The sequence below is a fragment of the Pygocentrus nattereri genome, chromosome 3 (assembly GCF_015220715.1).
Source record: "Pygocentrus nattereri isolate fPygNat1 chromosome 3, fPygNat1.pri, whole genome shotgun sequence".
Lineage (NCBI taxonomy): Eukaryota > Metazoa > Chordata > Actinopteri > Characiformes > Serrasalmidae > Pygocentrus > Pygocentrus nattereri.
The window spans coordinates 22,585,640-22,613,124 of record NC_051213.1 but is presented as its reverse complement, the minus strand read 5'-3'; the positions used below and the strand labels follow the sequence as shown (position 1 = coordinate 22,613,124).

Genomic DNA, 27,485 nt, shown 5'->3' with positions numbered 1-27,485 from the left:
TGAAAGCTACCTGCATAAGTGCTTCATATTTTGCACACACATTTAACAAAATATTTATAGAGCAGTACTTACTTTAACTGTTATTTAGTGCTTATGCATGGGTCCCTATGTAGGTAGCCTTCAAATAAAGCAAGACCAAATAATATGTCAGCATGAACAGAAATAGCCTTTCTGAAAGCTGGAATGAGCCTTTATACATGTTTATGTATGTTTGTTTCAGTTGCATTATACACTGTCAGAGAAAGACACTGTGAAGGTACATTTATCATTTATTAAGATGCAAACAGAGCTGAAATGTATTGGAACACAAGTATTGGGAATGTTTAGAATACAAAAACTAAGTGTCTGTATTCAGTCCAAGTTATATTTTGAAAAGGCAGTAAAGAGAATACAGTTCTTTTAAATTTCTTTAGAAGTATCCTTTTAGAATACTTGCCCACTACATGTGAAATATATATACAATATCTAAGAGAAACACCTTCAATGCTTGTTTATGAACTATTTTAAATTAGTGAACGGTGTGTAAAGACATACTCCAAAGAAGAACAACTTCCCTACAAAAAAAGTTTTTAAAGCCTGAGTAGATTATTGATCTGAGTAGATTAATGAGCTAGTGCAAGATTTTGTTATTAGGATATGGTGAATTGTTTGCTTAGTTCATGATATGGCCGTGGGATTACGGGTGCAGCAGTGGCCAGGCGAATAGAGTCAAAATAATGTTGAGAATTTTGTAACTTTATTTAAATATGTGAATTTTTATGAAACATATTACCAGAAGATTTATTTGAAGAAAACAGTAAGTGACACAGGATGTGAATGACATAAAAAATGACAATTAACAGTTTTTTTTTTTCTTTTTTTTTCTATATGTGTAACGTGGAGCGATGAGGAGACGGATGCATGTACGGAGATAAGTGAGATTCATTATGGGCAAATCCAAACTCAGGGTCAAGACAGTCCAGGTTCAAAAAGCCAACACGGAGAGATTGGGATTCAGACATGACAAATAGAACACAGGACCCAAACAACTCCAACAAACAAAATGTCCAGCAAACAAAGACTAGCAAGACAAACACATCAAACACGATCAGTACAAACAGTACATGTACACAAACAGGATATACATCCAATAAAGACCAGCAAACTCACAGGGGAAACTCACAGGGGGCTTAAATACAACAGGGTTAACGATTGTTCACAAGACACAGGTGGAACAATCAGGGGCAGAGTCAAGAAAATGAGAAGCAGTTGGACATGTAAACAGATGCACATGCAAGACCAAAACACAAAGCACATGGAGGAATGGGAGGAGCCAATCGTGACAAAATGCCTTATCAATGTGTATTCTATGCTTTCTGAATGCTACTTCTTTATTCACTGTACTGGAACACATTACTGAAAACATTTAAATTGTTATATTAGGATATACATTATGAAATTCAGTATTCAACCATGTCTACAAAGTATTCTGCTCAACCCTGGGTATACACAGTGCAAATGTCCTCTCAATGGTACAACAGTGGTTTTAAGGTTGTGTTCCCCTGACTAAAGGTATTGAAGACAAACCCTTGAGGGTACCACTCCAGTGAGAGTTTAATAGCTTTTTTCTGATTGTATAGGGCTATGACCACCTTAAAACCTCTGATAACACAAGTATTAAACAGTAATCTGATTATTTATTTTAAATTGCAAATTGAATTCCTTACAGAACTGTGCAGTATATTACATAATAATATAATTACCTTTAAACACTATAGCGAATGGACAGTAATAACTACAATTCTAAGAGATTTTATACCAACATCTTAAAGTTCTTCAGCTCTCAATCCATTCAAAATACTCATCTGAGCAGGGGGATTTAAAGCTAGCCAGGCACACGATGTGTGAGAGACATGGCCACAGCACCACATCCTTAATCCAGCCACTCTGCTGCTCCTCCCTCATGTCATGAAACGCCCATTAATTATTGATCGGACTGCTTGTACAGTGAAACTTGAGGAAATGTGTGTGGTTCTGCCTCTGTTTCCTCTGTCGTTAAACATTAATGAAATCTGTCTGAGACCCAAGAATACAGTACATGCTTAGAAAGTTAACCAAACATAGGCCCACTATGGAGAAAGACCAAAGACAAAACATTTAACAAAGTTTGGGGAGAATTCACTTTGTGGAATGGAACAGTTTTGTTGTGGATTAAGATAAGATGCTTGCTAAGCACCTTCATGCCCATCACAAAAGGTAGAACTGGTTTTTGCCTTCTGTGTCTGAACCTTTGCCACCTCCCTCTGCCATGCCAATCCTCCTAGACTTCCTTTTGAGCAGCTATGTTGGCAGCCTTCATCTGCCTGTCTCCTGGATGGAGCACCCCTCAACCTCCTCTTACGGAAGCCCAATCCACCAGCCCACACTCCTGCAGTGGATTAGGGGGAGCCCAGGCAATCATGCCACAATAGGCCTCCAGATAAAGAAGGCAACATTTCAGCCAGTGAAACGGGCTGCCCAGATTTACACTGTATTTGCCTAACACTGACTCATCACTGATGTGGAAAAAAACGCTTCTGCATGGTACATTGAAGATAACGGGTAGCAGAAGTGCTGCCATCTTCTTGTGGCATTACGATTTCATCACAAAAGAGTTCTAACTCTGAAGAGAATTCAGAGCAGGTCATGACGCATGAGTTGGCAAATGCCAGGAGGAAACATTAATATTAACATTAACCTCAAATTTTGCAAGCAATATGAGGCGACTCAGGGCTACTGCAAACAAGTACAAACATGTTTCTCATGCTTTTGAACACTGTAGGCTGATAACATTCATAATCGAAAAGCTTTATGTGGAGGGAAATAATGAGAGCAGCACTGGCAACGCTCTGGCACTCATAATTCATTCATGATTGATATGTTTAACTAAACCCTTCATTCAACAGTATAATTTTCTCTCCTAATATGCTTTCTGCTCTCCAGCCAGGACTGGACTTCATTGTCAGGCTGATTTACATTTATATGCATGTAGGATCGCACTCTGACAAGCATAAATTGCATGTATCTGCCAGACCTTTAACTTGTGGTTGGGAGCTGGGAGCAGTGCAGGGAAGCCTGTGTCCCTGTGTGATGTGATCCCAACATCTTCCGGATCAGTGCGCACACACAAAGCCCCACATCCAGGCCCCATCTTCAGCATGCCTCCTCAGTCTCATCTCTCACTGCTGGAGGAAACGATGCATGTATGCCTGGAGCAAACCAGTGGTGAAATACAAAACGAGAAAAAAAAGAACACAAATCTGGGCAGGCCAAAGAAATGTGGAAAACCAAATCACTGTTCTGTCGAGAGCTGAAATGTGAATTATTATGATTGCCTTATGATTTACATTTTACAGAATCATTAAGTACTATATTAATACTATATTATTTCTACCTTGGGAAATTTGAGAATTTTATGCCCTCTTCTGGTTAACTCGTTTGCTAAACTTGGTCCTTAACATTCAGTGCACAACACTGAAGCACATCAATAATAATCATCCCAGCACACTTAAAAAACATTAAGTTCTGAATGCAAATGCTGACAGGTAAAGCTGCTTTACTACAGGTATATTACTGTTTTATTATTTATCCTGTTTTATTTATTTAGCCCTATAACATCTACAATTCTCCAACAAACTGTGTGAAGTTTGTTAATTCCTCTCTGAAGCTAAAACCAGGCCTGTCATCAGACGGTTATTAAGGGTGACAAAGTCTCTCCAACCAATAATCATGCTCCACTGAATGGATAGGAATTAAACTGAATAAAAGTCTTATTATATAAAATATTTACTATTTGTTTTATAATAATTTGAACCGTCCCTAGAACACTATGACACTAATGCTTTATGCATCCTTTGTAGCTGTATTGTAGTGCAGCACACTGAGCTAAGCCAAGCAGCCAAGAAACATTTTAGCTTTTTTTCTGCACTGACCAATTAGATGAATGTGAAGGTGCGCCTACTGGCTGTGGTCACCAAGTGGGCTAAACTTATTGATTTTACAGATCCAAATTATCATGGCATATCCAAATGATAGCTAGCTGTGCCAGACAATATTAACCTGCACGCTTTTAGCAGGCTGATTGACAATTACAACACTAGAGTAGCTTTGCAACAGGAAAAATGTGAAGCACCTGTTTTTAATTGACACTGTGAGTCGTAAGAAAAAAGGCTCATTATCAGTGTAACTGACCTGCGCCTGTAGTTTTGTCCAAAAAAGACAATTAGATTAGATGTTTCACTCAAGGTTTTTTTTCTGTGTGCATGTGCTGCCCATCACCCACAGAGATTGTGTCTCTGTGTCTGTCCCACAGAGATTTTTGCATGCCCCATTCATATTCGTAGTTGTGGCACCGGGTCTGGTTACAACAAAGCAGAGTAACTGACCTGCAAATAGTTATTTAATCATTTAATAGGCAAAACCATCTAGCCTGAAAATTTAAATAGAAATTTCCTTTGACTGATGTTGGTCTAGTAAGTTTGACTACTATACATTTTGGGTTTGATAGTTCCCTCAGCCCTTCATTATCATCTCTGTTTTTTAGTGTGCTGTGTGACCGCTTTGGGCAGTAATTTTTCTATTGATTTATTTACTGCTGTCACTATTGACATAACTAGGCTATACATCTTGGCAGTTTGTGGTCAGGGTTTTATCCTAAATGACAAGATTTAGGTGATGCAGATCTGAAGATTGCCATTACTTGTGATGGCTGTTGCACAACGGGCGGATGGGAGCAAAATGATGGATGGCCTGAATTGAAGTGCCTCAAGTAAGGTGTATTTGTGGTGTTCTCCTCCCTCTGAGATGTGACCTACTGTAGGTTTTCCTGTAGAGTTTCATACTGTAAACTTTTCTGTTTCCAACAACCTGTCCATATTTAAAATTCCAAATTTCAAAGCATATGGCTAAAACGGCTTTTTAAATAAATGGCTTTATTTATCCCAACAAATTTAGTCTGTTGCTCATTTCACAGTATTTATTTGTAAAAAAAATCAAATGCATTATTACATTTTCATGCAAGTATAATTATGCAACTTTTTCATTTTAGACCAATCAGAACAGATTCTGTGGAATTTCTTTATTTAAATTCATGCTACATTTGGTTGTTGAGCCTGAGAAGATAAATTGATATAATAATATGTATGATATGATGAGTGTTCATAAAACATCACTAAGAAAACTACCTCAGTTTATCATATGAGAAATAAAACTTTGTAGTTTGTTTTAGTGCTCTGCTCTTGACTATCTACACATGTCCAACCTGTTGTCTTTAGCTGTCAGTTAAAGTTCACCACAAAATGCATCAGTGTTTCTCTTTCTTAAAGCTACACAGTGTATGATTGCAGTTGTTATGATGAAAAAAGCATGGTCTAAATTTATACTTATCACTCATTGAAAATGCAGAGAAATTCTGATAGACATGTAGATTCTAATCTTCTAATCTACTGTATTTGCATTTGCAAATAGACAAGGAGAAATTTCATTATAATTAGAATCTGTTACAAACAGACTATGTTTTGCAGAAATAAGACTTCTAAATAAGAAATAACACTTCTTAGTGTTAACTCTACACTTCCCAGCAAATCTCTAAGTTGGTTAATGGCAGCTGATCTCATTTTTTCCTCATAATTAATAAGAAAGCAAAGCTGTTATCTGCAACAGGACACAGAGCCTACATGTGTATGCTTGGATTGTGACTCTAGTGGCCATCCAGTAATACATACTGCTATTCCCTTCACCCTCTTTGGCTATGGTAATTCAGGCCACTGAAATTAAATCCATTATTCCCCTGAGAGAGCAAGCGGGCATTCTCATGCCTGACCCCATCTCTGTTTTCATGTGTTCAATGTTCAAACTCATCTCAAACATTTGCCATTAAGGAGGGTTATGGAGAGGTTATGATCTGCACTGCTCTCATTACTTCCAAAATGTGAGGCATCTGCTGACTGCACCAACGCTAATTTAGAAACAGTTTGCTGTCAGAATATGGCGCAGCTCGCTGGAGTGCTTCATAAGTAGCTGCCACTGTAGACGTGACAATAAAGCAGAGAAGAGTCATGACCAATAAGCCTTCTGAGTTTGATTCCAGCACCACACACAGGCTTTGCCTTCTCCACCGTGCCGTGGGTGTTGCCTTTTGTCTCATTCTTACTGCTATGATCAGCTCCCTCCAGTTAGGTAGGGAGGAAAAAAAAGCTGAATGAGATTACGAAACAAAAAATGGTTTTGATGCTAAGCAATTCAGAGGGGCTTCAGAAGCATGTGTTCAAATGTGCATGTCAAAGCTTCAGAAAAGCTCAAAGGTATAAATCAGTCCCAGCTTGTCGAGGACGAGTAAAGATATGTGCCATGATCAGTCTGTGGGGAATATACTGTTCTACTAATTCACATCACAGTTGTTCTCAAAATTCCACCCTCAAAATTAACCCTAGTCATGACTAAGCATCTCACATGTCATATTTTTTTTTTGATTTCCTACTCAGCAGCTTTAGTGCTGTTGAATATTGGTAAATAAGATTACTGCAGTAGTGCAAATGGCATGAACTGAAACAAAACTTTGCTGGATTGAGTCTGTAGGAGGGCATCAAAAAGAGCTCTGCTACAATCTCACTCTCTGCCTGCTAAGGGCCTTTGAAAGACGGATGTAAACTACATAATGTAAGAAGAAAAAGTATATTAATTATTTTAGGTATTTTTAAGGTATGAAATATTATAGGTATTTTTTTAAGAAACCCTCTCGCAAATACTTAAAAATAAATACACATGATACAAAAAAGCCCTGGATTGTCTTAATGACAGTTCTGAAATCAGTAAGCGCAGAGAACAAATTATTCATAACATTCTTAATATTAAAATTAACATAAATCACAGTTTCTGTAGCCAGGTTTTGCCCTTCACTCCACCTTGTCTCTGCCCTGACGCCACCCTCCCAATCGTTGTCATCACCTGTGTCTTGTTAATATGTTTGTATAAGCAGGCATGTAAAGACATGGCTGGGTCCCTGAAAAATGATCTTTTTGTATATCATGTACCCACACAGCACACACATAAATTATATTAAAATAAAATACCAATCTAATTCAGGGAAGATATTCACACTAAAACCTAAAGCATGTCAGATAAATTGCTCCACTATGATGAGCCATCTGATATCAGAACTTTTTATTTTCAAACTTGAAGCAGCTGTGTCCAGTTGTCTAATGTTTATAGGAGACTACTTGTAGAGACAATACAATTTACCCAGAAAATCTCTAAAATGGTTCACCTCTGTTGAACCCTTTACTGCTGAGTGTTCAATGCCATCAAAATAGATTTTGAAACTTGCTTCTCAGACTACTAAATATGTGTATATAAATATACATATGTGTTTTTGTGTGTGTGTGTGTGTGTGTGTGTGTGTGTGTGTGTGTGTATATGTATATATATAATTTTGTTTACTACTATTACATACTTTAAGTTCTTTTCAATACACTAAATGCTCATCCACTTGACTTCAGCCTCACTTTGTGACAATATCACATTTCTCAAACTTTTACTTATGAGTTTCATACAAGTAAAATGTAAAGCGACAACTTAAATGAATATTGGTCATCATGCTATGGAAACTCTTCATTCATTGTATAAGCCTGCAAGCTTTTTGCCTCATTTTTCCTTGCTCACTTCTGGCCTTATCCTCTCTCTGTGTCTGACCTGTATCCTCACCCTCCTCTTTTGCTCCATCTTCTCTCCTCCTCTGTGCTTTGTTTCACCAAGCTGGCCAAGTCTGGCTCTGGACAAGCCTCAACATCTTCAGACTGAAATTGCAGCTGTGCTCTTGTCAATGCTATCCATCTCTTTGCCTCCTATTGTTGCCCTTTTTCCAGTCTCTGTCTCTTCACATGAGCTCATGATCCCTCCTCTCTTTGGCATCACCTGCTTGTTTTGCACCTAATCTCCCCAAACTTTCCTTTACCTTCGGCTTTGCTCCAATGCTGTATTATCTATCTCGCTCTCACTTGCTATTTGTTTTCCACTGTAACCCCTCTTTCTCATTATTTTCCCTGTCTCCACTGTGCCACCCTCTTGACACCTCCTCTCAATGGAACTCTGCCAGTTCTAATGCATTCTAGGAATTTCCAGTGAATTCCAAATTCCCACCTTCACTTTAATTCTGCACAGTAACCTGAATCTTTCAACTATTAAGTAGCAAGCCTGACAAAAATAACTATAACAGCAATCTTATAAAGTCTAAAATATAACTATAGTGGCCCACGCAATCAACAACAAAACCAAAATGCTCCTTTTGTTATTAAGAAATCTGTTCACGCCAAATGCAAGTGGAAAACCTCCATTTTTGATGGAGGTCCAACTTCTTTTTTTGACACACAACACATTGTGATGACCTTAAAGTCCCTCCCCCTCCCTTTCCTTTGTGTTCTATTCCTGCCCCCAGAGCCCCTCCCTGCAGGGGAGGCTGCAATGCACGCGCATGATAGCAACGATGGTAGCTGAAGAGGTCGACAACATGAAGCACACACTGGTAAGAACATGAACTAAACTCCACACAGCTAGATATAACGTTCTTTACAGTGACTTTATTCTGGCTGTACTTGAACTAGAAACTTAATCCTCAATTTTTTACCTATTTATTTAGCATAAAAACTTTGTGCTTGCTTTGGCTCTGTGGCTTTGTGTCGGGCTGTTGGCAAAAAGTTTAATATTAGGATTGCTACTCTGATTGGTAAGAGCTTATTGGGGGAGTGGCACAAGGTACATCACTGGAGTCTCTTGTCAATAATGCTGTCATTGATTTTGAATCTTGAATCTAGACAGTCTGCCTTCAGTATCCTAAATTCCCCTTTCAGAGAGTTCCTAAATGTAGATACTCATGCAATTCAGTTCAAATTACAAAAAGTTATTTTTATACAGGTTACCTTCTGCAGCTTTAAAATACTAAAATTAAGCTGCCTTTTCTCATAACACAGTTAAACTTGGCAAAAGCTGGGCCTGTTTATACCCGAATCCAGCTATGATCTGGACAAGAAACATGCGTTAATGCAAAGTGTAAACAGGCTCACTAAGGCATGATGTGAAGAAAGATGAAAAGTATCAGCCTTTCTCTTATTTTTAAAAGGACCTTGAAAGCCTATTGGCAGTTTTAGTTAGCTCTGCTATGTTTTTAATCAGCTGTGAGCTTCTGATATTACTTTTAAACGTATTGCACACATATAAATTGTGTAGCTCGCTCTCACAAGCTGTTACCTGATAGGTTTAGGTTTAGGATTTAAAACATTTTTTTTTTTTGTCTTGACAAGCAGACTTGATGTTTCTAGTGTAGACACCCAAAAGGTTTTTTTGCAGTACTCAAATTAGTAGCATTTAAATACAGCTGTTACAGTGTTGTTTAACATACAAACTGAAGACATATCGACATTAACTGCAATTTCGTTCAGTGTTCAATGAGGTAACAATGTCGGTATGTACTGAATATTCTCTATTTGACTGAATGGAACTTATATTTTTTGGAGTATATGTCTCTTTGTAGTTGTCTCTCTCTTTGACACCCCCCTCCTTTCCCTTCACTTTTTCACTCTTCTCCACTGGTTCCTTTTCTTCCTCACACTTTCCTTTCCACTCTTATTATTCCTGCTTATTTCTCAGTGTTTCACTCTTCCTTCTATAATCTCTTTTGTAACTTGTCTCCTTTCTTTTGTGGCCTCCTGACTCCTCTACTTCTTATGTCATAGTAGGCATTTCACCTCTTTCTCTATGCACTTCTTTCTATCTTCTTTTCCATTTCTTCTGCCATTCAGTTTCCTTACACCATTTGCTCACATTGCAACTCTATAAACATGTCTTTAATGTACACGTGTGGAAAAAATCTCTTTGTGCTCAAAACCTCCCTGGTTATAATTAGTATAATTTAGGAACGCTGAGATTACTTACACACAGTCAGATTGACTGAATGGTTTAGCTTATAGAATGATTCGGAACATTTTCTATAACACTGGAAGATGATATAATGTTAGATACCTGTGATATACAATATGCAAGGTGTAAAATATGGGGCCTCCTAATTAAACATTTAGACAGACAGACAGTTCGTTTATTGATACTGATGAAAATATAGCAATCTGGACCCATTGAAAACCACAAAATGTAAATTTGGGGGTATCTAAAAAGCCTCAATACAAAAAAGAAGAAAGTTAACCTGCTTTATCCTCAAAATTACAAAATTCTGCTTTGATTGTTCTAAACAAACTAGTGCATGCAGCACTGGTATGTCACAGTGTGGTTCTCTAGTCAATCAATCAGTTTTCTTGCGCTTGTTCGTTCTGCTGTTGTTTTTAGTATGAATAGCAATTTTCCTGCTCTGCACTGCTTTAGTTCCCTCTCACAATGGTAAAAAAAGAAAAGTATACCTCTCTTTTAGGACATCTTGGGTTTATTTGAAATAAACTATGACAAACTTGACAAAAAACTCCAAGTGAAGAAATTTCACCAGAAATCTTGACATCTCATAAAGCTAACATGAGCACTGCTAGAGGGAGATGGTGGCAGGTTTTGCTGTACCCCCTGCTAGCCAGCTTGAGTTAGACATCTCCTCCGGGGAAGAAGAGGAAGGTGGGTAGTGGTTGGTGTTTGCCCTGTTCCTAACAGTGACCTGCCTGCCAGTATGACAGTAAATTAGCTAGCAGAATGGAAAGAATGTTACTTTTGGATCTAAAGGGAGGGATATAAGACGTTTCTGCTATCAGAAAAAAACAGATAATTCATTCATGTGTGAGCTTATGTTGGAGATTGCTTTTGTAGCTCTGACAGAATATGGTATCGCTATTGTAGCCATCTGCATAATGTGATGGGTTGCAAACAATGTCAGAGTGTACATGTCTCATGAACAGGGGTTCTTATGTGTGACGCTGGTATGATGGCAAGATTTTTCTATGCAGACTGAGTAGCATGTATATGTACGATGTGATGTATTTAGTTATATTATGCTTAGAGTATACAGCAGCATTCTAAGTTGTTCATTTATATTTCATAAAACCAAAGATTTTAGCTCAGTGTGGAACAATCACACACTAATAATATGTCAGCTGTACATATGTCACCATTCTAAAATATACTTAGGATGCATGTACATGCAGTTTGATAACAAAACCTTGATGGAAATTAATTAAATTGCAGTGTGACTTGGTACTTTCTCAGTCTCATTTACCCTGACAGTAAAAGCAATTCCTTTATAAATGATCACCACATTGTCACAGTCTTCTTTGTCATGAACAAGATCTTTGTCAAGATCAAACCCTGAAGCGCACAGCACCAAGTGTCCAAGTGAATAATGTGCCATCCTTCATGGCAAATCACTGCAATGGCCTTGTTGCCAATCTGTTACCGCACTGGGCAACTCTACTTGAAGCCTTGAGCCAAAATATGTTTATCATCTAGTTTATAATTGAATAATGACATAATGGCTGTTTGCGTGGTCCAAGCTATTTGTCTGCCAGTGCATGAGTAGGCTGTCAAAGTAAAAGGCTATCCCTCTGTAACAACAGATTGCATTTTTTCTTTTCATTTTTTTCATACAGGTATAAAATAAAAAAAAAACTAATCATCTTTCCAAGAAATAATGATGGTTATTAGAATTTTACTATGAAAAATGAACAAAGCATTAATGATTTAGATGATTGTTAAAATATAGCGCTAAGGTACATGTATCTAAATGTAAATCTAAATGTTTTCATTTCACTGTAGTCTGTTAATCAAACCTTGTACTCACATGGCTTACCCAAGCATCAACAATGCATAAAATGAATGATCACTCTGCAAGTTATTAAACTATAACTTTGATCTCCTCAAGCACTGACAGAGTGTTTAATTATATTACTCCTGTCGGTTCGTTTTATTGTAGGGATTTTGTGTGTGCAGTACTTCGCAGAGGGCATGTGAGTCTTCAGTTAATTAGGCCCTAATAAATTCCACCATAGCAATGAGCTGGGGGAGAGCAGAGAGGTGCTGGAGAGCATGGAAGGAGATCTAGGGATGAGGTGGCTAATTTTTGTGACGGGTATTGCCTTTGGCGTGCACTGCTGCTGAGTTCTGCTGCTGTGTCACCCTGAGTCTGGGTCTGCCTCCCCGACCAATCTTTCCACCATTACACTTCTCGCCACCATTACACTGACGGATTTACACTGCTGATTTAATTCAATCTACTAGACAAGGCACTTGATATATACATACCCACACTGGGACGAAGGGCTGCAACTCAGGTAGTTCTAGCAGGGATGAAAACAATGAAACAAATAACCTCTGAATGAAGCCTTCTCTCTCTCTCTCTCTCTCATTATATTAAGTGCATTTCACTCTGACAAATGTGGTACAGTAGCACTCATTTCCTCCATTTGAATCTTCCACTGGATCAAATCTGTGGTTAAAAAGACCATGTCATGCAAAAAAGTCTTCATTTGTTTGGAACAAAAGAGTTTGAAGTAGCATTTAAACATTGTTAAGGTTTCAAGTTTATTCTCCTGTAAAGTTACTATTTTTGGAAATATAAGATTTTGTTCAAACAGTATATATACATATATATATATACCAGATCTGGTGCAGCACACAGAAGCCAAAGCTCTTTTTAGTGTTTATTTTTCTACATCACTTGGACACCCCAGCTGCTCTTGAAAATTTCATGATGAATGGACCAATAGAAATAGCCCAAATGTGTATGATTTACAAAACTGTAAACAAACTGGATTTTTGTCTTCATAGATCGGCAGTGAGGTCAAGATTTAGGTGCTTTATTGATATGTTTAGATGATTTTATTTTGGCAGTGGTACATGATTGTTTGATATGAAAAAAATGCAGTTGTCCTGTGTGTCTTATCGCAGTATGTCTCTCTTTGTAGAGAGGTGTGAAATAAAAATATTGAGTGTATTTCCATTCTGCTGGTGGAATTGCCACTAGGGCACCTGCAGAAATAGAGCAAAGACAAAGTAACAAACCAGCCTGTTTAATTGCAATAAACAAAAGAGGTGTTAGAAAATAGTTATGGAAAAAAGATTTATATCAGATTTTGGTACATAAACCTGCACAAACATCATATGTGGACCTCAGAGAAAAAGAAATACAATATAAGGAAAATGTTGGATATGGTCCCTTCAAAAGTCATTAATTTGTCCTCACCTAGACATATTAAATACAAATGCACGTTTTCTTTGCCTTTCTATTTTACTCCAAGACGCTGAGGCGCTGCTGAAAAGCCTGTATAAAGTTGGAGTGGGTGACTATAAGCTGTCACTTGCAGGAGAGAGTATGTGAGAAATAAGAGAAAACAGGTACATCTCCCGCAGGTCTATAATTCAGAGATTACTGTTTGCTCTGGGGTTTTTCTCACTGCACTCCAGTCCACCTGTGCTTCACTTCTAATCTCCCTGGCCCCAGCTGCCTGCCAATTGATTTTAAGATTCTCTAAATCAATTACTCCTCTGTCCAAGGTCTCACTGCCGGCAGATCCCCAGCACTACATACTCGCAAACGTACATTTACACACACACACACACACACACACACACACACACACACACACACACACACACACACACACACTTACACATCGTGAAAGTGAGAGTAAATGAGGGAGTGTAACGTGGTGAGAGACTCAGGCTTTCCAGCAGTCTCAGTAGGCTTCTATCAGCCTGATATGATGGACTCTGAGTTTCATCAGTCTTCTTTTTCAGCTGTCCTGTGCACCTCTTGCCCTCCGCTTGGCCCCTCCACAGCTCTCCCTGTCCACTGCAGACATGTCAGGTCATTATCCAGGATGAGCCTGGTTCAGCAGTCTGATCTTATCAGCAACCTTCTGTGTTAGTGTCTCTTGCCATGATTTACCATGTTGTAAAGTGAAACTGAGCGAGTAGCACACCACAACAAGAGCATGAGGCAGACATGACAGCAAAGACCTTCAGTGCAAATTTAGTACATGAAACTGTGCGAACATACAAAGTGATTTCAAATTTTACAATAAAGAGTTTCTATTAGGGCCTGTGTATACACTAAAAAATATTGTATTTATTTGTTTCCAGTGTGTACTCTATTTCCACATGAATAAAATGTATTACATTAGCACAATTCATTTTTCAGTGTCAGAAATGGAAATTTACACAGAAGCCTCAACAACTAAATACAATGTCATATTTTTCAGTATTTAGTGTATCCATCCTTTGCCTTTATTGTAGTTTCTGTTCTTATCAGGAGACTTGATTTCAGTTTTTCAGTCTCAGAAGTTGGTTGCATTTTCTGCTTCTTGCAATCCAAATAATACATTCAGTGATTTTGAGGTCTGGACTCTGGGGTGGGGAGTCCATTGTTCAAAACACCAGCAGCTTCTTTGCTTGATTTACACATTTCCTTCTTTTTTTTCTTCCTTTCTCAGTAACAGCTTCTTGACAGCTGCTCTTCTTTTCAGACTCATATTGTTGAGGTCTTTTCTGTGGATATGTTTTACATACTTAATAAATTTATAAATAAAACAATATAATGCAGTTATGTACCTGTTAGTTCAATGATGCATTGATATAACTGAAAGCAGAATAAAACAATATAAAGCAGTATAACACTTGAAATTTTGTGGTTTTAGGTCTCTGTGAACTGGTCCTATAAGGCAGGTCAGAGATGAATGAAGCCACCAGAGAGACAGACACTCTGCAGGGATCTGGTGACCTTTAGAAAGGATGAATTCTACTGCCTCGCTCAGTGATTGCATCTCTACTGAAAGCTGCGGTCGGCATGGAGAAAAAGATTCGGCAAAGGTTGCACATGATTTTGCTACATTTTTTACTTCAGAGATGTTTTCAGTGAAGCTGTGCGTTGCAATTTCCAGCTGCTGAAAATAATTGTCATTTATTGCCAATTACTCTAATGAGTTCCAAAATACCCCCAAGGACAGTGCCCAGCTTGACAAAACAGAGATGTGAGGGAGCAGAGAGGACAGAGGGGGAGGAAGAGCATTGTTCCTGGCTGCACCCATTAGAAACATTTCCAAACGCCTCTCCCCAGCAGCAACAGTGTTCCCTGCCTGCTGAGACTTTGGCCAGCGTGTGTGTGTTGGGGGGATGAAGTTCTGTTTGACAGATGTCAACTGCAGGCCTGGCCGACAGCAATCTGTGAGAAGAATGTCATTAATACTTCATCGTGCTTTAGCTAAACCTGGCAGGCAGATGTACACAGATTGAGCCCTGGGTGACTCTCCTTTAAAGCCTGTTGTTATTTTTAGAGAGGAAGGTGCAACAGAAGGACACAAAATTGTAATGTTACATTTTAAAAGATTTAAACAGCATGCTATCATAAAGTATGTGAAGGAAAAATAGTAAAAATATGCTACTCAGAAAGGGTGTTATGATGTTAAAATACTATCACTATGTCTCTCCAGAGTGTCTCTCATTTGCTGTCTTTCATGAAAACCACTGTCGATGATCCAAACTGGATGCTATCAGACTGAAGTGGTGGCTCACAGGGGATGGGCTCATGCTATATATGTGTCATTGCTCCAAATGACTAGGCTTTTCTTTTGTGTATATGTTCTTGGAGCCTATTTTGTTAGTGATCTGATAAGGTCCACATTGGAAAAAATTATGATTTACTTGCAATTTTTTTTGTCTGTATCTTGTATCTCAAAATGAAAATCTCAAAACTGGAAAATATATGTATTATTACCACTGTTGCATTTGCTGTCTTGTTTACGTATAGTCAGTAATGCCCTATCCTGTAATCATTTCAACAAATCTTTACTGTACTGTGATTGTGTGTAGATTAATGCCATAACACTTATTTATAGTCTTTATTTTTCTTCTTAATTATCATCATTTTATCATTATTGGGTTGTCATTATTGATGATTGCTACAGCTCTGGGGAAAAAGCTATTGACATGAAGAGGTGATGTCCAGGATGAGAGGGGTCAGCTGTAATTTTGCCAGCATGCTTCATCACACTGCTGGAGTAGATATCCTGGCATGTCATTGGCAGACTACATCCAAGGATCCTCTTCATTGTCTTGATAATGCACTGGAGTTTGACTCATTTTTGTGAGGTGGAGGAACCAAGTCATTAGACAGTCCTCAGAGACAGTCATTGGCTGATGAGACTGATGAGAAGGGGTGAGAGCACACAACCTTGTGGTACTCCAGTACTAAATCTGAGGGTGCAATGTGTAAAAAAAAATATATGTACAACATATGTATTATTATTATTATCATTATTATTATGATTATTATTAGTGGTAGTAGTAGGAGGTGTAATTTTTTCAGGTTTGCTTTTAAATTGCAATATGTTTCATGATGTTGTTTCCCCTCCACTTATCAGACCAAACTGCACTCCTCATTATTACAACCCTAGTATGCTTATTCCTAAAAATCATTCAAAATGTAAAGCCAAATTCTGCATTCTGTGATTTTTCAAACATTAGCCATCCCTCTTAGATAACAGAGAAACCAAAGCAAGCCTAGCCATTCAGTTTTTATGCATCTTATACCAAGCCAAAGCCACAACAACCCCAAGGTTATTAAGGATCCCTCGCTGGCCTTCTGTCAGGCCTGCATGTGTGGCTGGCCTTTTTGTCCTTTTGAAGATGCAGTCCGTCTGGATTCACAGAGCATAAAGTGATTTGAGATAAAAATGAAATCGACTATCAGCATGTCTGTCAACTATCGACAATACCATCTGCCTTTGCTGATAAGGTTGGCCTGCGCTGCAATGCACTTGCAATTTTCAGCACGCATGAGCGAGTCAGAGCGATGCTTGAAAAGGGGAAATGCGATAAAATTAGAAATGGTCTCATTAAAGATTGAATCTGGTTAAATGTTTGGCCTAATAGAATTTCCAGTCACATAGCCATCTGAGACAGGGCTACATGAACTTGACACTGCAGCTGAAATGAAAGAGGGTATATATAAAGACTCAGTTAAAAGAGGGTGTTCACTCCTCTCTCGTTTGATTGTTCTTTTGCAACCTTTCTTCAATTCGAGACAGATAGTAAAAAAAGCAGTAGAGTGTTGATATACCTGTTCTACAGTAATGCAGATTGCAAGGAAAAGAGTGGTGCTAATTGTGAAAAATTAACCTGTACACTGTTACACAACTTGTAAACATGATTGTTCAGAAATTCTTAAAGGAGGAATGTATGCGGCACTCTACATTCATTGTCTCAGCTTCCTGGCTTCTCGTTCCTGAGAGCAATGATCCACTGGGGTCCCATCATATTATATAAACCTTGTTAGCCAGATCATTTCTATTCCAATATGTATTCTGAAGTGAAACAATTCACAGCCATTACATAACAACATAAATGTCAAAATATCTGTTTCAGTGAGCAAGCTCTACCCTCTCAAATATTCATAATTCAGCTTCATTGAGTACAGACATTTCAAAAGGAATATAATCAAATCAGATAGAAAAGAAAATAAAAGCCAGATTAATAATTTATGGATATGTCCCAGATTCTTTCCACATGAAACAACGTTGTGAGAAACGATTCACACAGTAAAGAAAGTTTATATTCTATCATGCTATGCAGTAATGATTAAAATAAGGAGTCTGTACGTTGCATTTTCAAAAGACATACTGTAACTACATCCCTTTCAAAATGTTGCATGAGCAATACTGTTTGGCACTTGGCTTAATGGACAGACTGTCTCATACTTTGCCACTCTGCTTCCATCTGATGCACATTTGGAGATGAACTGATTTCTGGCATGTTTTCACGCAACCTCATCTGATGAAACCTTTGTGATATTCTGATAACTCTCACTACTTCTGTAATTAATCTACTGAATGTTGGTCTTGGGTCTCAGGGTTATTATTCAGACAATGATTAACATGATCTTCAAAGCACTCTGTAATAATTCCCTGATGACAGAATCAAACTGTTGGAATATAATCAGCTTGTACTGTACATAATGTGTAGTCTGACTTCTTGGCCTTTGACTTCAATTGACTGCCAGAGCCATTTCTCCATTACATACAAAAATGTGTTGTCTGCAACAACAGGAATAGATAAGGTTCATCCTTTATTACAATATACACACAATACAATGCAAGCATGTCAGTGCTAAATACCTCACATCATGGATCTATCTTATTCTATGGTGTGATAACAGGTAAAAATAACTATTTATACAATTTTGTAATGATTCAGTCCGTGTATCTGTTTATGGATCAACATCTGCACACTTAAAAAAATACTGTTCTTCAGGGGTTCTTTAGTAAAGAAAATGTGTATCCATGAATACTCAAAGAACCCTTTGCATGATTAAAGGGTTCTTTGCATTGTGAAAGAGTTTTTTAGATTGTTTGAGAATGTGCTGTAGGTGATTCTATGTACACCATTTTGGAAGGGGTTCTATATAGCACCAGAAAGAGTTCCCTTATTGTATGGTTAACACCTGTTTTGGTGCTTTATAGAATCATTATAAAAAAGGTTCTATATAGAACCATCTACAGCTCATTCTCCATCAATCTGAAGAATCCTTTCATAGTGCAAAAAACCCTTTAATCATGCAAAGAGTTCTTTGAGGGTTTATGATTCTATGTATAACCATTTTCTTAACCAAGGAATCCTTAAAGAACCATCTTCTTTAGGAGTGTCGGTAGAACAGTACTTGTTTTATGAATCAACTGCAAAAATCATGAGATATTGTCAACGTCTTGGAGTATTAAGACCTCCGAGAAAGCATCATAAAAAGGCCAGTACCTGTGGTAGCCTTTATGATGCAGGACTCCTGTGCTTGCTCCAACATGTCTACTTCAAGGACTGATTAAAAAAAAAAGCACATTGTATATGCAGTCGTATACTGTTGTGTATTTTATGACTTTTCAAGTAGAGATTTGATTTTGCCCTTCAGATGACTTAGCACACACTGAGTACAGCCTGGATTGCCAGTGCCAAAGTGATGACCCAGATGCTAAAACCAGCGAAGGTGGTCCTTGGCTGTCACACTGAATTTAATACTTGGTCAGAGCGATCTCAGAAAGCCTGTTGATTTGTACAGCTTTGTAATGCCACAAAATATCCTGTTCATTATGTTAATTGTGAGCAATGGTAGTACCTTAGGCAAAGCAATTAATTGCCCTCATAACATTTTTAATTTTAGGGCCCCTCAGGCTAAATTAGCTTCTTTGTTATGGCATTGAATTGTTGTGCTAATGTGACTTGGGTTTGCAAGCAGTGATAATAATAATAATCAATAAAAACACTGGGATGTTACTGGAGGGGGTATAGCGATGGAGAGAAAAACAGTTTTTATCATTCATTCACATAAAATGCATGAACGTGAAGCAGATGCACATCCAACTGAAATCTTCTAGCAACAAAATACCAGGCATCATTTTTCTCATGTACAGTACTGTGCAAGTCAATGACCATCTTTCATTTATTTTATTTCCATTAAATATAAATTATTCCTTTTTCTGTCAATATTTCAGAGTTCATTAGATAAGATGATTCAGTTGCAAAAGAAATGGGAAGATCAAAGGAAAATAAGTAAAAAAAAATAATAGTTTCCAAAACTGGAGTTCAAAAAATTATTAAAACATACAGAAAATGGGACTCCTTACAATCATGCAAAAACTGGTAGACTGAAACTGTCACAAATCAGATACACAGTACTTAAAGATTCCATCTTTGAGAGGAAATCAAGCTCCACTCTTGCTAACAATCCAAAAAATCCTCATGTGTTTCTGTTCAGCATTCATCTGTGAGAAGACAACTCAACACTGAGTCTGAAAGGATGTGTAGCTATGAAAAATGTGTTACTGAGAAAATGAAAAAGATAAAGATAAAAAATAAAAAAGCAAAATCAAACAAAGAAGCTGCTGGCCACTTCAGAGTGTAAACCTCAATATTATTGAATGTTTTTGGGATTATTTGGATCATTTGAAGCTGAAAATGCAACTAACTGAACTTTGCAGATATAGAAAAATTATCTGCAGATTTCTTTGAAATACTAAAAGCAAGTCTCATGAAAAGAATTTAAGATGTAATAAAGGCTGTAATAAGAGTTGACACAGAAAATACTGGAAAAAAATAGTTTTAGAGCGTTCTGTGTAATGTTCTGTTATAGATTCTTCCACTTTTTTCTCGAAAAATTAATAACTGAAGAAGTTACTTAATGGCTATTTTGATAGGAAATTAAATAAATGAAGGGTGGTCTCTGACTTTTGCACAGCCCTTTATCTTAACGTTCTACAGTGTTAAGACTTCCCTGACAACAGTGTATCTGTAATCAGAAGCAAAAGACAACATTAATATAACAATCTTTTTTAATGTAGAACCTTTAAGTCTAGTTACAAAATCTAAGCTCTGAGTGCTTCACAGAGGTAAAGCAGTAGTAGGATAAAATACCACAGTGTAAGTAAAATAACGGACCAATTATGGTGCTCTGATGAAGTTTATTGCCTTAGTTCTTAGTGATAAAGTAAAAGGATCAGGTGACTTATGTTTTGATGATGTGAGATACTGCTAGATAAGGTGTTTCGTTCATGTGTTTGTGGATCAAGAAATATCCTTTACTTCAGGCATTGGATCTACAAAATAGAGGTGACAGGCTACATTGCTAAGACTTGTTTAGATGCTGCAGACAAACAGTAAATAGCTCCAACAGGTTACATGGTGGACTTCCTGAATTGGCTCAAACAGGTTTGGCTGTGCTCTCATTGCCCTATACGATCTTTCACATACACACACACACACACACACACACATTCTGCACACAGTGTAGTGTCATTTGGCCAAAGCACCCTGCTAACTATGGAGAACTTTGTGTTGAGGAGGTGCAGGATGGAGGGGTTTGAACGAACATGCTGACCGGCACTTTCTCCACTGTCAGAACCAATCAGTGTCTTTGAAGTTAATGGAGAACACAAAACCTATTTAAAAGCTACATTTACCACTTGGCTGATTCCATTACATTGTGTAATTTCCAGGTGTCACATTTCCCCTCCACACGTCTGTCTTAATGCTCCCCCAAGCAGCTTCTGATTAGTCAGACTCTACTGGCTCCCAAAATCCTCTTGCTCCCTGGTGGAGAGAACACACCACCATCCCCTTCAGTGTTTTAGGATGGATGGAGAATAAGTGTGTCCCCCATGTCTAGTGGCTTAAATATGGGGTATACACATGACAAGATGAAATATTAAAGTCTTTGCTCATGTATATCAACTGTTGCTGCACTATGGTTCTACAGTGTACAGTAAGCTTGAAATGCAAGCCAAGATTTTAGACTGCTAATGAACTGCTACTACTACTACTACTATAACAACTACTACTAGTACTACTACTACTGCTGCTGCTGCGTTGATACTATTACTACTACTGCTGCCTCTACTGTCACCACTATTTATTCTGCTTCTACTATTAAATTCTCTTAGAACTACTACACTATTTCTACTATTACTACTACTACTATACTATTTGTAGTACTATACTATTTCTACTACTACCATTACTGCTACTACTATATTATTTTTATTTCTATTACTACTACTGCTTCTAATACTACTATGTATGACTACTACTACTACTACTAATAATAATAATAATAATAATAATAACAATAATAATGATTTAACAGACTTTGCCAGCTACCCTCACCTTCTAGTCAGCCAACAAGTAAAGCATGTGTAACAGTACATCTAAATGTACATGTATTAACTTGCAAACGTTAAAAGCCTCTTTCCATATGTACAACCAGAAGTGGGTAGTCTAAACATAAAGTGAAGTAAAAGTATTATTAAAAGTATTATTACTTCTGCAAAATAATTACTCATGCAAAAGTTTTGCTTTTTCAAAAGTAATTTGAGTAGACGTACAAAATCAGTAGTTATTCAAAATATAATACAAAATACTAAATAATAATAAAAGTAACAAAATAGCAGTGATAAACATTTTTAGTATGTATTTGTACATCTATCATCTAGCATCTATCAACATATTAGACACTATTCTTTTATTTTCAATTCAGTCTTAAACTGAAATTGAAAGATGAACCTCAAAAGTAAGATTTGGCCAAACCCAAAGCAGAAATGAATGAAATAGCAACTAAATTAAAATAGCTGTAGAGTTGTAAAGTTGTAGAGCTGTAAAGTGTAAATGAGTAAAACACACATTCCTTTCATCACAGATGTATTTGTAAAAATAGTATCATTTTTAAAACACTGAGGAAAGTATATATCCATTCAATATTATTGAAGTACATGAGTAAATGTAAGCTGCGATCCACCTCGGTGTCCAATACGTCTATTTTAAATACCCGTCTAAAAACATTTCATGTTCAGACATCTAAAGAGAAATCCTATCCGATAGTAAACTATATCAGATACCCACTAATTCTATTTGAGCAGGTAAATCCCATCAACAATCTAGCACTTCCATGCCTTCTCAATTTCCTGTGGTCTATCGCTGTGTTACCTTGTGTCCTGTGACAGAGAAGTGAAGATTTAATCAGAGAAAACCATGACTTGTGGTTTTGGAATCAATTCTCTTAAAGGATGCAATCAAGCAGGTCACTTGATTTGTGACTCGAGGTATCACAGTCAGACCAGGTACGTTCTCAGAAGGGAAAGAAAAACTGCCAGCACATTTGTCCTACAGGCCAAGTCCTTTTAGCAAATGAGACCTATTGATCACATGGCATCCTTTTGAGAAATGGAAATTAACCAGAAATAGGCCAGCTAAGGATTTGTTCAGCAATGCTAAAACAGAATTAGAACAACCAGCAAAGCTACAGTACTGTGATAGTTGATTTAAAATCCAATTCAATTTTACCTCAAAAATCAGAGGGGTCAAATAAAGCGAACTGAAAAATTGGCATACAGAATGTTCCTCTTACAGAATGTTAGACTCTGCATGAGCCTTACAGTCAGTTTTGTAATATGTTACTGAACCCACTGAAATCTTAAAGTAATGCATGTATACATAATATATTGGATGAAATTGTAGGATTATGCAACATTTCTTTAAAAAAAAGACAAAATTAATAAAACAACTTGTACTGTATTTTGTAAAATACCATAAAGTACCATTACTTTTTATTGGTACTTTATTTAAGATTAAAGCTACAGGTCACAGCAAGAACACCTAAAGTAGCATACAGAAAATACTTTATTATTCATCACTATTAGCAAAAAGTATGGCACTATATCATTACTTAGCTCTAGGCCAACTTAGTTGACCTTTGGCTAGGTCACCGTGTGCTGTGGGCACCAGTTTCTGATGCATTCTGCTCGCATGCTACATACTGGCACATGAAGCAAGTGCATGCACTTCTCTCTCTCTCATGCTTAGGCATTTGATGGAAGATCATGCAAAGTGGGAGGATTGCATAGAAAATAAGAAGAGATACTAGAAGTGCTGCTGATTACATATTCTGCTTGAATGGCAACTAGTGGTGGCTGGTTTAACATGTTTTTTTCAACCTTTTAAAACCAGACATGAATGTGTGTTAGTGTTTTTCAAGGAAGTTGTTAAGAGGCTTCCTTTTACTACTCTTTAAACTACTTCCTTTAGTCAGGCCTCAAGATACGCTGAGAATGTTTACCATCAAAATAACATTCTATCTCTCCAGATGACATGTACGCACGTGAGTAGACAGAACCCAAAATGTGCTGTGAAAGCACATGCTATTGATTCACACTGCTATGCTATTGATTCACATATTATTTTTTAAAAATCTGGAATAGAATTACACCTCTGTAGATATTTTGGTGAGGAAGACTTCTTTTATTAACATTGCTATCTTCATCAATGATCTTACATTGTGTCTTTTGTTTCTAGCTTATTGACAGCTCCATTGTTTCACTGTGCCTCACAAGCGTGCACAGTTAGTTGGTGGTCCTATGTGCAGCCTTTGTAAACTAAATGTTAATTTCAGATGTATTGTGATTGCATATTGTTGCATTAATTAGGTAAGCTAGTTTTATGGCAGAAGTGATGCAGTGTGGCCAGCAGTTGTGAGTGATAACTATTGCAGGAGTGCAACATGCTGCTTGTGACAAAAGAAGATGTGTAAAACTGCTTTGTGCATGCACGACCGCTCCTGAATTGCTTGCAATATGTCCATCTTTTGTAAAAGGCTACATTGATTAACACTGGAGTGCTATGCAATTATTACATTGTGTCGGCTGAATATACAGTATATGTTGGAAATTAGCTGACAGATTTGACCAATGGGTAGGCATTTGGTGATTTGCTGTAAACATGATAATCTTGTTGGTTCTTTACTGAATGAATGCCTTCTTTGAAAAAAAGGGAAAAAGCCCACTGCTGTAGCTACAATTGCATTTATTCTATTTATATATTCTATTTCTATTTCTGCATGCAGGATAGTAAAGGATAAGTTAAGGCACATATCATCACTGTCCAAAGAAAAACAAGTAGGTTCAAAATAGCAACTTTACATGAGGAGGAAAAAATGTTCTTAACTTTGCATATAAGTAAATGGAACAAGGGCTTATTGTAAGTCATTTTGGAGCATTTTTTGGGCCGTTCATCGTGAATTCTTTCTTTCACAATCAGTCTTATCAGCATCTTCAGGGGAATCCTAAGCTCTTGCTCTGTTCTATGGTTTGTTATGCTACTTAATTTTCAACAGACACACAGATCTATGAGCAGTAATTTTTTGTGAATACAAATACAGGAAATTTGCTTTTAGACTAGGCACTCTAGAAAGTAAATCCCTTCAGGAACTGTGTATAATTTTGACAGACTGACATATTTATTGTAATCAGATTCTGAGTATTAAGCAAGACTCAGATAATACAAGTCATGTATCTGCTAAGAGCTCTGCTTTTTCTTCCCATAGTACATCCTGAACATGTAATAATCCTTATACTCAACTCTCAACTCTCTCTCTCTCTCTCTTTTTAAGCCAGAACAAGCTAGCACGTTTACTGATCCCCACAGGAGGCTGATTTTCAATGAAGAGCAGAATAACTGCTTTAAAAAAAGCCAGCTCTCCGTGATAATAAAAAGAGAGTGGCAAGGAAACACACCAGGGAGAGGTGGGGGGAATGCTGTTGAGGGGGGTTCACCATTGCACTTATTGCAGCTGATCTCCTCTGGTGCAAATTGCAGGTCAAGCAGGTTGATTTGCTGGTTGATCTTTCCTTCCCCAGCTGATGCTGAAAAGCCAACTGGCGCTTGAGTATATTAAGCGGACCCGAAGGACCTCTAATGATTCCTTTTTTCCATCAAGATGCCACTGGCCTGAGAGTGTTCATCATGCCTTAATTAATCATAGAGACTAACAGCCAATTCATGTGGATGTTAAAGGAATTAAAGCAGTCACTTTAAATGTAACCATAGTGTGGGGGCAGTAATTGTTAGTGTTATTGACAGCTTAATACATGGGTGAAAAAGTTGAAGGAAAGGCAAGTGTTAATGGGGCTTGAAAGTATTATGCTGACATCTTTGTCTTCATTCCTCCTCTTTTTAAGCCACAGTATGTTTGAATGCGGGTGTGTGTTTTGTACAGAATTAGCATGGGCTCATAAACATAAAGAAATAAGTACTGTTTCTATGCTTACTCATGCATGGCTAGTATTTAAAACGTGTGCTCTTGCCTTTGGCTGGATTGGACCAAAGCTGCCCTTGCTGCCCTGAGGTTTAGCTCAGAGGAAAATAGCTGCTGGCATGTCTCTTTGGAAGAGGAACTGGACTTCATTCCAAAAAAGTCGATTCACACTGACAAATGATGAGAACTGACTGATGTGCAGTTCCCTAATTTTAAGCCTAGATGCGTTTTAACAGATACAGCTGGGTAATGGCATTTTGTGCTGTAATAGTTAAATCCTATTGGGGAACGCATGCCTAGTGGGCCAAAATGAATATGCATGTGCACTTCTGAGTGTACATATTCATTGAATGTGTAACTTGGCATGTTCTCAGCTGCTACAAAATTAAATCAGTTAGCCTTAATATAGAACCACAGAATTTGTCCAGGCTATTTGCAAGAGCTGTATGTTGAGTGCAGATGGAAAGCCTCATATTCTAAATAAGACATATATATTAAATAGGACAGAGGAAAATAATTCTACAACCATGAAGTAATGTAGACATTACTGTGAACAAATAATGTGATTTAAGTAAAACAATTTGTAAATTCTACTGTGTAATTTGATGCAATTTAGTTCCAAAGAAATGAGAACTTATGCTTTTATGAAGAGGCTGGAGGCTCTGAGATTTGGTGATTATTACTGACTAACTCTCCCATAATTGCAGAATACAAATGGGCTCATTCATCCACCGGAACAGGCCCGAAACTGGTGAAGGAAATATCAGCAAATGTCAGGAGAAATATCTCATAATGCACTGCACATGGGTTGCCCTGGCAAGCTCACTGACATATATGGCTATGCCTATATGAACAAAACAGAACACAGAACGGACTGCTGACTGAAGTGCATGGCTAGGCCTGTATGAACAAAACAAAACACAGCTAGAGAGCTGTTGCAATAATCTTACATGTGGACTGCAGCCTACCTGAATGCTGCTGGAGATTAGACTATAATTCTGCAGGCCTTCTTGCATTGTTCCCAATCAGAATGTCTTTTCTGATGGAGGTTTTCCACAATAGTTGAAATCCTCATATTTTATTCAAGACTGTATTGTTTTTCCATCAGTTAATCGTCCTGCTAGAATGGAGACACAATCTCCTGCCTATCACTGGACAGAGACATGGTGGAGGCATGATTTTCCTCCATTCTTTTATTATTCCAAAACTGAGTCGGGCAGGATCGGCAGTCAGAGAACCTCATTGAAACACACGCACTGCTCGTCGCGCTTGCTGCAACATTATTCACGACATTCATCAAGCTAACGTGGCACAGGTGGTTAGGCAGGCAATTTCCATTTCCAAGGCCTTGTCTTTCTCCACGTGCTAAACACCCCTTCGCGAGGCGCGACTGTGCAGATGCAGCCTGCATCATGTGTTCCTCCCACTGACAAGCGACTCTTTCAACTCGTTGGCAGCCACTTTGAGCACTTTTAGCAAGACTGAGCCATGCCGCCCTCGCCTGACATGTGGCTATGAAAACAGTCACAACCCTGTGTTATAAACTACACGTAAGATAAAGATAGCAGCTATTTTTAGACTCGCGGAGCGCTCACCGTCTGTTTTGAAAAGATTTTGAAGGCGACTCGCCTGAAGATGCAGCAAAGGCTTTCACTAGCAATCATCAGTGTGTCAGAATGAAGGCTTAAAACCATTTCCTTTGCTTTTAAGGACATTAGTCTTTGTTCATCACACTGAATGAGGAGAGAAGGACCTACTTCAGTTGTGCTTAGGATAGCCAACCCTCAAGGACTGGCCCTCAGACTTAAGGAGGCTTCATGAAATTATAAATATAACTTTTAGTGAATTTAATATGTTTATTTTTTGTAATTAAAAAAGCAACACAGCAGTTAATACTTGCTTGTGTCTTCTCTTTGACAAGATTATTATT

At 37.7% G+C, this 27,485-nt stretch overlaps 1 long non-coding RNA gene across 1 annotated transcript in view; it reads left to right on the top strand.

Moving 5' to 3' along the window:
- The window catches only part of LOC119263113, a 41,743-nt gene extending 26,035 nt beyond the window's left edge, over nt 1–15,708 (top strand). The window contains exons 2-3 of the long non-coding RNA XR_005130127.1: nt 8,450–8,536; nt 14,631–15,708. This is a non-coding gene — a long non-coding RNA (uncharacterized LOC119263113). The remainder of the gene's footprint in view (nt 1–8,449; nt 8,537–14,630) is intronic.
- The last annotated feature ends 11,777 nt before the right edge of the window (nt 15,709–27,485 follow it).